General features: G+C 47.6%; 7 non-coding genes across 7 annotated transcripts; all 7 read left to right on the forward strand.

Annotated features, from left to right (window-relative positions):
* The first annotated feature begins 1,723 nt into the window (after positions 1–1,723).
* On the forward strand, positions 1,724–1,916 carry LOC142252981 (U2 spliceosomal RNA). Its single transcript, XR_012726327.1, has one exon. It is a non-coding gene; the product is annotated as a U2 spliceosomal RNA (small nuclear RNA).
* A 1,388-nt stretch (positions 1,917–3,304) lies between these two features.
* LOC142251980 (U2 spliceosomal RNA) lies at positions 3,305–3,495 on the forward strand. Its single transcript, XR_012725378.1, has one exon. It is a non-coding gene; the product is annotated as a U2 spliceosomal RNA (small nuclear RNA).
* Positions 3,496–4,883: 1,388 nt separating this feature from the next.
* On the forward strand, positions 4,884–5,074 carry LOC142251981 (U2 spliceosomal RNA). The gene has a single exon (XR_012725379.1). It is a non-coding gene; the product is annotated as a U2 spliceosomal RNA (small nuclear RNA).
* Positions 5,075–6,462: 1,388 nt separating this feature from the next.
* On the forward strand, positions 6,463–6,653 carry LOC142251982 (U2 spliceosomal RNA). The gene has a single exon (XR_012725380.1). It is a non-coding gene; the product is annotated as a U2 spliceosomal RNA (small nuclear RNA).
* A 1,388-nt stretch (positions 6,654–8,041) lies between these two features.
* On the forward strand, positions 8,042–8,232 carry LOC142251984 (U2 spliceosomal RNA). Its single transcript, XR_012725382.1, has one exon. It is a non-coding gene; the product is annotated as a U2 spliceosomal RNA (small nuclear RNA).
* Positions 8,233–9,620: 1,388 nt separating this feature from the next.
* On the forward strand, positions 9,621–9,811 carry LOC142251985 (U2 spliceosomal RNA). The gene has a single exon (XR_012725383.1). It is a non-coding gene; the product is annotated as a U2 spliceosomal RNA (small nuclear RNA).
* Positions 9,812–12,052: 2,241 nt separating this feature from the next.
* LOC142253123 (U2 spliceosomal RNA) lies at positions 12,053–12,250 on the forward strand. The gene has a single exon (XR_012726442.1). It is a non-coding gene; the product is annotated as a U2 spliceosomal RNA (small nuclear RNA).
* The last annotated feature ends 266 nt before the right edge of the window (positions 12,251–12,516 follow it).

The raw sequence follows: 12,516 nt of genomic DNA on the forward strand, positions 1-12,516 counted from the left end.
AGGAATAGTTTGCTTGCTCTTGGACATTCTAAAAGAGAGGTCATGATAGACATTGAGCTTCTGAGCTCAATTGGGGACAGTCATGGGTGATGAATGTTTGCAACCTGCTGCAAAGCCTCATACCGCAATATAAGGAACGTCAAATACTAAGAAAGGGCGGCCTATGAAAGAATTACTACTTTCAATAAGTACACTTAAACGGCTAATTGGGAATAGAAAAACTGTAAAAAGCCCTCTGAGAAAGCCCCCCTCTAACCTTTGATAGTAAGTTTTTCTGTAGTCTGCCTGTTGATGTATTTTCCGTTTGAACTGTGCACAACATGAAGAGACGGAACACTGGCGGCTTGTCACAATGCCCCCGCTGACATCACAATAGCGCTGCTGCCTAGAAAACAAGCTGCGCAGCAGAAGTTGTTCTTTGGGTGGGAGGGTGGGCTAGTGTAAGGAGGGGGCAAGCTCTTTTTTTCCCGGGTGGTAGGGGGATGACAGGAGAAGGGATGCGGGTGGTGAGAAGGGTACAGAGGGCAGGGTTTGGGGGCTGGGAAGGAAAGGGAAAAGATTAGGGTTTGGGGATGATGAAAGGGCTTTCTACGGGTAAGGATGGCAAAGGGTGGCAGTGACGGAAAGTCAGGCAACCTGTCCTGTCCGTCTTTTTGTATCGTGAATTGGAAAGACTGCAAGGGGGAGGGGAGTTGCTTGCGCCCTAAAGGAGGAGTTATTCAGATTCATTGCAGTGGGGGGCGGCGGCTGCAAAACGCACCATTCTTCTTGTTTTTGCTCTGCAAAGCAGCCTTTTCAAGGGTTGGCTTGGGTGACAAAATGTCTTCTGTAGGCGTGGGTTTGTCTCCCTCTCGCTCTCTCTCCCTAAGATGTGTCCGGCATAGGCCAGGGTGCCACTCGAGGCCCAAACCAATTCTGGTTATCGCTTCTCGGCCTTTTGGCTAAGATCAAGTGTAGTGTTGTTCGAAGAGGTGGTTTAAGCTCCAGGCCACCTTAGTACAATGATACAATGCACACTGGAAGGTTGCGCTTGCTAGTACTCTGGGTGGATAGTATATTCATCTAGAGGAAAACATGGCCCTACCAGGATCGAGGCTATTAGACTGAGTAAGGGTGGGGGGCTATGGTACAACGTGCCCCAGGACTGACGACCCTGGAGTGAGTCTGAGCTTGCTGGCTTGGGACCCCGGCAAGCCTTGGGCTCTGTAGCACACCGTACCTTGCCTTTTCATACTTTTTGAGCATATTATCCTATCCCGGCCTTCTGGCTAGGAAGGGAAATTTTTATAATCCCGGTCGGAGGTCTGGTCAGCTTTGGGCTGAGAAACTAACACCCGGTTGGAGGTCTGGGTCAGCTTCGGCTGAGAAACCAACACCCGGTTGGAGGTCTGGGTCAGCTTCGGCTGAGAAACCAACACCCGGTTGGAGGTCCGGTTAGCCTTGGGCTGAGAAACCAACACCGGTTGACGGTCCGGGCAGTTTCGGCTGCGAAACCAACAACTAGTAGCTCTCTACTCCACTTGGGTAAGATGCCTGGGTGGACGCTGGGAGCAACGACAAGGCTCAACCAGGCTTCGGCTTGGGGGAGCACCGAAGATCCCTGACCCTTGCTGTGGCCTTCTGGCTCGGAGGGACGGGGTTGATTTTTGGGGACCCTCTCCTCACGGTGGGGTCCACACGAATCCTAGCCTTTGCACTGTTTTTGGTGTGACTTCGGTCATGCATTTTTTGTGGTGCTTTGGAAAGCTTCATTAAATCAAAAATCTGTTCTTATCAGTTTAATATCTGATACGTCCCCTATCTGGGGACCATATATTAAATGGATTTTTAGAACAGGGAGATGGAAAAAGAGCTTGCTCTGTCCACTCCACGCATTGACCTGGTATTGCAGTACCTCCAGGAACGGTGCACCCCTTCTTAACCCAGTTTCCAAAAGCAGAACTCAATTCACCTGATTCATATTAGCCCGGTTTAATGAATTGGAAGAAAGCATACGTCTTCATATGCACCTCAATTTGGCCCATTCACTTTTCACACTTCCTCCTTTTGTTTTTTATCTTTCACACTTTTGACTTTCTTTATTCATCCAAATAGCAAACTCATCACCACTCAACCTGACCAACTCGGCTATGTCCCGTGCTGCAGTTCTCTGTCTTATCTAGATCATTTGCAATTGAATGGAATAGATCCCTTTTGGACAAAGTGGATTCACCTGCTGCTGCAGTGACCACAGGTGTGATAAGATCTAGAATTGGCATCTGGTGCGATCTCTCCGCTTCCACTCCAAAGAAAGTTACCTGTTTATTCCTATCATGCATTGGTTTTTGGGGTTTTCTTTGAGTAATGATGATCTCTTTAGTAGTCTGTTGGCGCCCTCTCCTGGAGGAATAGTTTGCTTGCTCTTGGACATTCTAAAAGAGAGGTCATGATAGACATTGAGCTTCTGAGCTCAATTGGGGACAGTCATGGGTGATGAATGTTTGCAACCTGCTGCAAAGCCTCATACCGCAATATAAGGAACGTCAAATACTAAGAAAGGGCGGCCTATGAAAGAATTACTACTTTCAATAAGTACACTTAAACGGCTAATTGGGAATAGAAAAACTGTAAAAAGCCCTCTGAGAAAGCCCCCCTCTAACCTTTGATAGTAAGTTTTTCTGTAGTCTGCCTGTTGATGTATTTTCCGTTTGAACTGTGCACAACATGAAGAGACGGAACACTGGCGGCTTGTCACAATGCCCCCGCTGACATCACAATAGCGCTGCTGCCTAGAAAACAAGCTGCGCAGCAGAAGTTGTTCTTTGGGTGGGAGGGTGGGCTAGTGTAAGGAGGGGGCAAGCTCTTTTTTTCCCGGGTGGTAGGGGGATGACAGGAGAAGGGATGCGGGTGGTGAGAAGGGTACAGAGGGCAGGGTTTGGGGGCTGGGAAGGAAAGGGAAAAGATTAGGGTTTGGGGATGATGAAAGGGCTTTCTACGGGTAAGGATGGCAAAGGGTGGCAGTGACGGAAAGTCAGGCAACCTGTCCTGTCCGTCTTTTTGTATCGTGAATTGGAAAGACTGCAAGGGGGAGGGGAGTTGCTTGCGCCCTAAAGGAGGAGTTATTCAGATTCATTGCAGTGGGGGGCGGCGGCTGCAAAACGCACCATTCTTCTTGTTTTTGCTCTGCAAAGCAGCCTTTTCAAGGGTTGGCTTGGGTGACAAAATGTCTTCTGTAGGCGTGGGTTTGTCTCCCTCTCGCTCTCTCTCCCTAAGATGTGTCCGGCATAGGCCAGGGTGCCACTCGAGGCCCAAACCAATTCTGGTTATCGCTTCTCGGCCTTTTGGCTAAGATCAAGTGTAGTATCTGTTCTTATCAGTTTAATATCTGATACGTCCCCTATCTGGGGACCATATATTAAATGGATTTTTAGAACAGGGAGATGGAAAAAGAGCTTGCTCTGTCCACTCCACGCATTGACCTGGTATTGCAGTACCTCCAGGAACGGTGCACCCCTTCTTAACCCAGTTTCCAAAAGCAGAACTCAATTCACCTGATTCATATTAGCCCGGTTTAATGAATTGGAAGAAAGCATACGTCTTCATATGCACCTCAATTTGGCCCATTCACTTTTCACACTTCCTCCTTTTGTTTTTTATCTTTCACACTTTTGACTTTCTTTATTCATCCAAATAGCAAACTCATCACCACTCAACCTGACCAACTCGGCTATGTCCCGTGCTGCAGTTCTCTGTCTTATCTAGATCATTTGCAATTGAATGGAATAGATCCCTTTTGGACAAAGTGGATTCACCTGCTGCTGCAGTGACCACAGGTGTGATAAGATCTAGAATTGGCATCTGGTGCGATCTCTCCGCTTCCACTCCAAAGAAAGTTACCTGTTTATTCCTTTCATGCATTGGTTTTTGGGGTTTTCTTTGAGTAATGATGATCTCTTTAGTAGTCTGTTGGCGCCCTCTCCTGGAGGAATAGTTTGCTTGCTCTTGGACATTCTAAAAGAGAGGTCATGATAGACATTGAGCTTCTGAGCTCAATTGGGGACAGTCATGGGTGATGAATGTTTGCAACCTGCTGCAAAGCCTCATACCGCAATATAAGGAACGTCAAATACTAAGAAAGGGCGGCCTATGAAAGAATTACTACTTTCAATAAGTACACTTAAACGGCTAATTGGGAATAGAAAAACTGTAAAAAGCCCTCTGAGAAAGCCCCCCTCTAACCTTTGATAGTAAGTTTTTCTGTAGTCTGCCTGTTGATGTATTTTCCGTTTGAACTGTGCACAACATGAAGAGACGGAACACTGGCGGCTTGTCACAATGCCCCCGCTGACATCACAATAGCGCTGCTGCCTAGAAAACAAGCTGCGCAGCAGAAGTTGTTCTTTGGGTGGGAGGGTGGGCTAGTGTAAGGAGGGGGCAAGCTCTTTTTTTCCCGGGTGGTAGGGGGATGACAGGAGAAGGGATGCGGGTGGTGAGAAGGGTACAGAGGGCAGGGTTTGGGGGCTGGGAAGGAAAGGGAAAAGATTAGGGTTTGGGGATGATGAAAGGGCTTTCTACGGGTAAGGATGGCAAAGGGTGGCAGTGACGGAAAGTCAGGCAACCTGTCCTGTCCGTCTTTTTGTATCGTGAATTGGAAAGACTGCAAGGGGGAGGGGAGTTGCTTGCGCCCTAAAGGAGGAGTTATTCAGATTCATTGCAGTGGGGGGCGGCGGCTGCAAAACGCACCATTCTTCTTGTTTTTGCTCTGCAAAGCAGCCTTTTCAAGGGTTGGCTTGGGTGACAAAATGTCTTCTGTAGGCGTGGGTTTGTCTCCCTCTCGCTCTCTCTCCCTAAGATGTGTCCGGCATAGGCCAGGGTGCCACTCGAGGCCCAAACCAATTCTGGTTATCGCTTCTCGGCCTTTTGGCTAAGATCAAGTGTAGTATCTGTTCTTATCAGTTTAATATCTGATACGTCCCCTATCTGGGGACCATATATTAAATGGATTTTTAGAACAGGGAGATGGAAAAAGAGCTTGCTCTGTCCACTCCACGCATTGACCTGGTATTGCAGTACCTCCAGGAACGGTGCACCCCTTCTTAACCCAGTTTCCAAAAGCAGAACTCAATTCACCTGATTCATATTAGCCCGGTTTAATGAATTGGAAGAAAGCATACGTCTTCATATGCACCTCAATTTGGCCCATTCACTTTTCACACTTCCTCCTTTTGTTTTTTATCTTTCACACTTTTGACTTTCTTTATTCATCCAAATAGCAAACTCATCACCACTCAACCTGACCAACTCGGCTATGTCCCGTGCTGCAGTTCTCTGTCTTATCTAGATCATTTGCAATTGAATGGAATAGATCCCTTTTGGACAAAGTGGATTCACCTGCTGCTGCAGTGACCACAGGTGTGATAAGATCTAGAATTGGCATCTGGTGCGATCTCTCCGCTTCCACTCCAAAGAAAGTTACCTGTTTATTCCTATCATGCATTGGTTTTTGGGGTTTTCTTTGAGTAATGATGATCTCTTTAGTAGTCTGTTGGCGCCCTCTCCTGGAGGAATAGTTTGCTTGCTCTTGGACATTCTAAAAGAGAGGTCATGATAGACATTGAGCTTCTGAGCTCAATTGGGGACAGTCATGGGTGATGAATGTTTGCAACCTGCTGCAAAGCCTCATACCGCAATATAAGGAACGTCAAATACTAAGAAAGGGCGGCCTATGAAAGAATTACTACTTTCAATAAGTACACTTAAACGGCTAATTGGGAATAGAAAAACTGTAAAAAGCCCTCTGAGAAAGCCCCCCTCTAACCTTTGATAGTAAGTTTTTCTGTAGTCTGCCTGTTGATGTATTTTCCGTTTGAACTGTGCACAACATGAAGAGACGGAACACTGGCGGCTTGTCACAATGCCCCCGCTGACATCACAATAGCGCTGCTGCCTAGAAAACAAGCTGCGCAGCAGAAGTTGTTCTTTGGGTGGGAGGGTGGGCTAGTGTAAGGAGGGGGCAAGCTCTTTTTTTCCCGGGTGGTAGGGGGATGACAGGAGAAGGGATGCGGGTGGTGAGAAGGGTACAGAGGGCAGGGTTTGGGGGCTGGGAAGGAAAGGGAAAAGATTAGGGTTTGGGGATGATGAAAGGGCTTTCTACGGGTAAGGATGGCAAAGGGTGGCAGTGACGGAAAGTCAGGCAACCTGTCCTGTCCGTCTTTTTGTATCGTGAATTGGAAAGACTGCAAGGGGGAGGGGAGTTGCTTGCGCCCTAAAGGAGGAGTTATTCAGATTCATTGCAGTGGGGGGCGGCGGCTGCAAAACGCACCATTCTTCTTGTTTTTGCTCTGCAAAGCAGCCTTTTCAAGGGTTGGCTTGGGTGACAAAATGTCTTCTGTAGGCGTGGGTTTGTCTCCCTCTCGCTCTCTCTCCCTAAGATGTGTCCGGCATAGGCCAGGGTGCCACTCGAGGCCCAAACCAATTCTGGTTATCGCTTCTCGGCCTTTTGGCTAAGATCAAGTGTAGTATCTGTTCTTATCAGTTTAATATCTGATACGTCCCCTATCTGGGGACCATATATTAAATGGATTTTTAGAACAGGGAGATGGAAAAAGAGCTTGCTCTGTCCACTCCACGCATTGACCTGGTATTGCAGTACCTCCAGGAACGGTGCACCCCTTCTTAACCCAGTTTCCAAAAGCAGAACTCAATTCACCTGATTCATATTAGCCCGGTTTAATGAATTGGAAGAAAGCATACGTCTTCATATGCACCTCAATTTGGCCCATTCACTTTTCACACTTCCTCCTTTTGTTTTTTATCTTTCACACTTTTGACTTTCTTTATTCATCCAAATAGCAAACTCATCACCACTCAACCTGACCAACTCGGCTATGTCCCGTGCTGCAGTTCTCTGTCTTATCTAGATCATTTGCAATTGAATGGAATAGATCCCTTTTGGACAAAGTGGATTCACCTGCTGCTGCAGTGACCACAGGTGTGATAAGATCTAGAATTGGCATCTGGTGCGATCTCTCCGCTTCCACTCCAAAGAAAGTTACCTGTTTATTCCTATCATGCATTGGTTTTTGGGGTTTTCTTTGAGTAATGATGATCTCTTTAGTAGTCTGTTGGCGCCCTCTCCTGGAGGAATAGTTTGCTTGCTCTTGGACATTCTAAAAGAGAGGTCATGATAGACATTGAGCTTCTGAGCTCAATTGGGGACAGTCATGGGTGATGAATGTTTGCAACCTGCTGCAAAGCCTCATACCGCAATATAAGGAACGTCAAATACTAAGAAAGGGCGGCCTATGAAAGAATTACTACTTTCAATAAGTACACTTAAACGGCTAATTGGGAATAGAAAAACTGTAAAAAGCCCTCTGAGAAAGCCCCCCTCTAACCTTTGATAGTAAGTTTTTCTGTAGTCTGCCTGTTGATGTATTTTCCGTTTGAACTGTGCACAACATGAAGAGACGGAACACTGGCGGCTTGTCACAATGCCCCCGCTGACATCACAATAGCGCTGCTGCCTAGAAAACAAGCTGCGCAGCAGAAGTTGTTCTTTGGGTGGGAGGGTGGGCTAGTGTAAGGAGGGGGCAAGCTCTTTTTTTCCCGGGTGGTAGGGGGATGACAGGAGAAGGGATGCGGGTGGTGAGAAGGGTACAGAGGGCAGGGTTTGGGGGCTGGGAAGGAAAGGGAAAAGATTAGGGTTTGGGGATGATGAAAGGGCTTTCTACGGGTAAGGATGGCAAAGGGTGGCAGTGACGGAAAGTCAGGCAACCTGTCCTGTCCGTCTTTTTGTATCGTGAATTGGAAAGACTGCAAGGGGGAGGGGAGTTGCTTGCGCCCTAAAGGAGGAGTTATTCAGATTCATTGCAGTGGGGGGCGGCGGCTGCAAAACGCACCATTCTTCTTGTTTTTGCTCTGCAAAGCAGCCTTTTCAAGGGTTGGCTTGGGTGACAAAATGTCTTCTGTAGGCGTGGGTTTGTCTCCCTCTCGCTCTCTCTCCCTAAGATGTGTCCGGCATAGGCCAGGGTGCCACTCGAGGCCCAAACCAATTCTGGTTATCGCTTCTCGGCCTTTTGGCTAAGATCAAGTGTAGTATCTGTTCTTATCAGTTTAATATCTGATACGTCCCCTATCTGGGGACCATATATTAAATGGATTTTTAGAACAGGGAGATGGAAAAAGAGCTTGCTCTGTCCACTCCACGCATTGACCTGGTATTGCAGTACCTCCAGGAACGGTGCACCCCTTCTTAACCCAGTTTCCAAAAGCAGAACTCAATTCACCTGATTCATATTAGCCCGGTTTAATGAATTGGAAGAAAGCATACGTCTTCATATGCACCTCAATTTGGCCCATTCACTTTTCACACTTCCTCCTTTTGTTTTTTATCTTTCACACTTTTGACTTTCTTTATTCATCCAAATAGCAAACTCATCACCACTCAACCTGACCAACTCGGCTATGTCCCGTGCTGCAGTTCTCTGTCTTATCTAGATCATTTGCAATTGAATGGAATAGATCCCTTTTGGACAAAGTGGATTCACCTGCTGCTGCAGTGACCACAGGTGTGATAAGATCTAGAATTGGCATCTGGTGCGATCTCTCCGCTTCCACTCCAAAGAAAGTTACCTGTTTATTCCTATCATGCATTGGTTTTTGGGGTTTTCTTTGAGTAATGATGATCTCTTTAGTAGTCTGTTGGCGCCCTCTCCTGGAGGAATAGTTTGCTTGCTCTTGGACATTCTAAAAGAGAGGTCATGATAGACATTGAGCTTCTGAGCTCAATTGGGGACAGTCATGGGTGATGAATGTTTGCAACCTGCTGCAAAGCCTCATACCGCAATATAAGGAACGTCAAATACTAAGAAAGGGCGGCCTATGAAAGAATTACTACTTTCAATAAGTACACTTAAACGGCTAATTGGGAATAGAAAAACTGTAAAAAGCCCTCTGAGAAAGCCCCCCTCTAACCTTTGATAGTAAGTTTTTCTGTAGTCTGCCTGTTGATGTATTTTCCGTTTGAACTGTGCACAACATGAAGAGACGGAACACTGGCGGCTTGTCACAATGCCCCCGCTGACATCACAATAGCGCTGCTGCCTAGAAAACAAGCTGCGCAGCAGAAGTTGTTCTTTGGGTGGGAGGGTGGGCTAGTGTAAGGAGGGGGCAAGCTCTTTTTTTCCCGGGTGGTAGGGGGATGACAGGAGAAGGGATGCGGGTGGTGAGAAGGGTACAGAGGGCAGGGTTTGGGGGCTGGGAAGGAAAGGGAAAAGATTAGGGTTTGGGGATGATGAAAGGGCTTTCTACGGGTAAGGATGGCAAAGGGTGGCAGTGACGGAAAGTCAGGCAACCTGTCCTGTCCGTCTTTTTGTATCGTGAATTGGAAAGACTGCAAGGGGGAGGGGAGTTGCTTGCGCCCTAAAGGAGGAGTTATTCAGATTCATTGCAGTGGGGGGCGGCGGCTGCAAAACGCACCATTCTTCTTGTTTTTGCTCTGCAAAGCAGCCTTTTCAAGGGTTGGCTTGGGTGACAAAATGTCTTCTGTAGGCGTGGGTTTGTCTCCCTCTCGCTCTCTCTCCCTAAGATGTGTCCGGCATAGGCCAGGGTGCCACTCGAGGCCCAAACCAATTCTGGTTATCGCTTCTCGGCCTTTTGGCTAAGATCAAGTGTAGTATCTGTTCTTATCAGTTTAATATCTGATACGTCCCCTATCTGGGGACCATATATTAAATGGATTTTTAGAACAGGGAGATGGAAAAAGAGCTTGCTCTGTCCACTCCACGCATTGACCTGGTATTGCAGTACCTCCAGGAACGGTGCACCCCTTCTTAACCCAGTTTCCAAAAGCAGAACTCAATTCACCTGATTCATATTAGCCCGGTTTAATGAATTGGAAGAAAGCATACGTCTTCATATGCACCTCAATTTGGCCCATTCACTTTTCACACTTCCTCCTTTTGTTTTTTATCTTTCACACTTTTGACTTTCTTTATTCATCCAAATAGCAAACTCATCACCACTCAACCTGACCAACTCGGCTATGTCCCGTGCTGCAGTTCTCTGTCTTATCTAGATCATTTGCAATTGAATGGAATAGATCCCTTTTGGACAAAGTGGATTCACCTGCTGCTGCAGTGACCACAGGTGTGATAAGATCTAGAATTGGCATCTGGTGCGATCTCTCCGCTTCCACTCCAAAGAAAGTTACCTGTTTATTCCTATCATGCATTGGTTTTTGGGGTTTTCTTTGAGTAATGATGATCTCTTTAGTAGTCTGTTGGCGCCCTCTCCTGGAGGAATAGTTTGCTTGCTCTTGGACATTCTAAAAGAGAGGTCATGATAGACATTGAGCTTCTGAGCTCAATTGGGGACAGTCATGGGTGATGAATGTTTGCAACCTGCTGCAAAGCCTCATACCGCAATATAAGGAACGTCAAATACTAAGAAAGGGCGGCCTATGAAAGAATTACTACTTTCAATAAGTACACTTAAACGGCTAATTGGGAATAGAAAAACTGTAAAAAGCCCTCTGAGAAAGCCCCCCTCTAACCTTTGATAGTAAGTTTTTCTGTAGTCTGCCTGTTGATGTATTTTCCGTTTGAACTGTGCACAACATGAAGAGACGGAACACTGGCGGCTTGTCACAATGCCCCCGCTGACATCACAATAGCGCTGCTGCCTAGAAAACAAGCTGCGCAGCAGAAGTTGTTCTTTGGGTGGGAGGGTGGGCTAGTGTAAGGAGGGGGCAAGCTCTTTTTTTCCCGGGTGGTAGGGGGATGACAGGAGAAGGGATGCGGGTGGTGAGAAGGGTACAGAGGGCAGGGTTTGGGGGCTGGGAAGGAAAGGGAAAAGATTAGGGTTTGGGGATGATGAAAGGGCTTTCTACGGGTAAGGATGGCAAAGGGTGGCAGTGACGGAAAGTCAGGCAACCTGTCCTGTCCGTCTTTTTGTATCGTGAATTGGAAAGACTGCAAGGGGGAGGGGAGTTGCTTGCGCCCTAAAGGAGGAGTTATTCAGATTCATTGCAGTGGGGGGCGGCGGCTGCAAAACGCACCATTCTTCTTGTTTTTGCTCTGCAAAGCAGCCTTTTCAAGGGTTGGCTTGGGTGACAAAATGTCTTCTGTAGGCGTGGGTTTGTCTCCCTCTCGCTCTCTCTCCCTAAGATGTGTCCGGCATAGGCCAGGGTGCCACTCGAGGCCCAAACCAATTCTGGTTATCGCTTCTCGGCCTTTTGGCTAAGATCAAGTGTAGTGTCTGTGAGGCTCGGCAGATGCAATGCACACTGGAAGGTTGCGCTTGCTAGTACTCTGGATGAATAGTATATTCATCTAGAGGAAAACATGGCCCTGCCAGGATCGAGGCTATTAGACTGAGTAAGTGTGGGGGCTATGGTGCAATGTGCCCCAGGACTGACGACCCTGGAGTGAGTCTGAGCTTGCTGGCTTGGGACCCCGGCGAGCTTTGGGCTCTGTAGCACACCGTACCTTGCCCTTTCATACTTTCTGCGCATATTGCTCTATCCCGGCCTTCTGGCTAGGAAGAGAAATTTTTATAATCATGGTCGGAGGTCCGTTCAGCTTTGGGCTGAGAAACCAACACCCGGTTGGAGGTCCGGGTCAGCTTCGGCTGAGAAACCAACACCCGGTTGGAGGTCCGGGTCAGCTTCGGCTGAGAAACCAACACCCGGTTGGAGGTCCGGGTCAGTTTCGGCTGAGAAACCAACACCCGGTTGGAGGTCCGGGTCAGCTTCGGCTGAGAAACCAACACCCGGTTGGAGGTCCGGTTAGCCTTGGGCTGAGAAACCAACACCGGTTGACGGTCCGGGCAGTTTCGGCTGCGAAACCAACAACTAGTAGCTCTCTACTCCACTTGGGTAAGATGCCTGGGTGGATGCTGGGAGCAACGACAAGGCTCAACCAGGCTTCGGCTTGGGGGAGCACCGAAGATCCCTGACCCTTGCTGTGGCCTTCTGGCTCAGAGGGACGGGGTTGATTTTTGGGGACCCTCTCCTCACGGAGGGGTCCACACGAATCCTAGCCTTTGCACTGTTTTTGGTGTGACTTCGGTCATGCATTTTTTGCGGTGCTTTGGAAAGCTTCATTAAATCAAAAAATCTGTTCTTATCAGTTTAATATCTGATACGTCCCCTATCTGGGGACCATATATTAAATGGATTTTTAGAACAGGGAGATGGAAAAAGAGCTTGCTCTGTCCACTCCACGCATTGACCTGGTATTGCAGTACCTCCAGGAACGGTGCACCCCTTCTTAACCCAGTTTCCAAAAGCAGAACTCAATTCACCTGATTCATATTAGCCCGGTTTAATGAATTGGAAGAAAGCATACGTCTTCATATGCACCTCAATTTGGCCCATTCACTTTTCACACTTCCTCCTTTTGTTTTTTATCTTTCACACTTTTGACTTTCTTTATTCATCCAAATAGCAAACTCATCACCACTCAACCTGACCAACTCGGCTATGTCCCGTGCTGCAGTTCTCTGTCTTATCTAGATCATTTGCAATTGAATGGA

The sequence above is a fragment of the Anomaloglossus baeobatrachus genome, chromosome 9 (genome assembly GCF_048569485.1).
Source record: "Anomaloglossus baeobatrachus isolate aAnoBae1 chromosome 9, aAnoBae1.hap1, whole genome shotgun sequence".
In the NCBI taxonomy this organism is placed as follows: Eukaryota; Metazoa; Chordata; class Amphibia; order Anura; family Aromobatidae; genus Anomaloglossus; species Anomaloglossus baeobatrachus.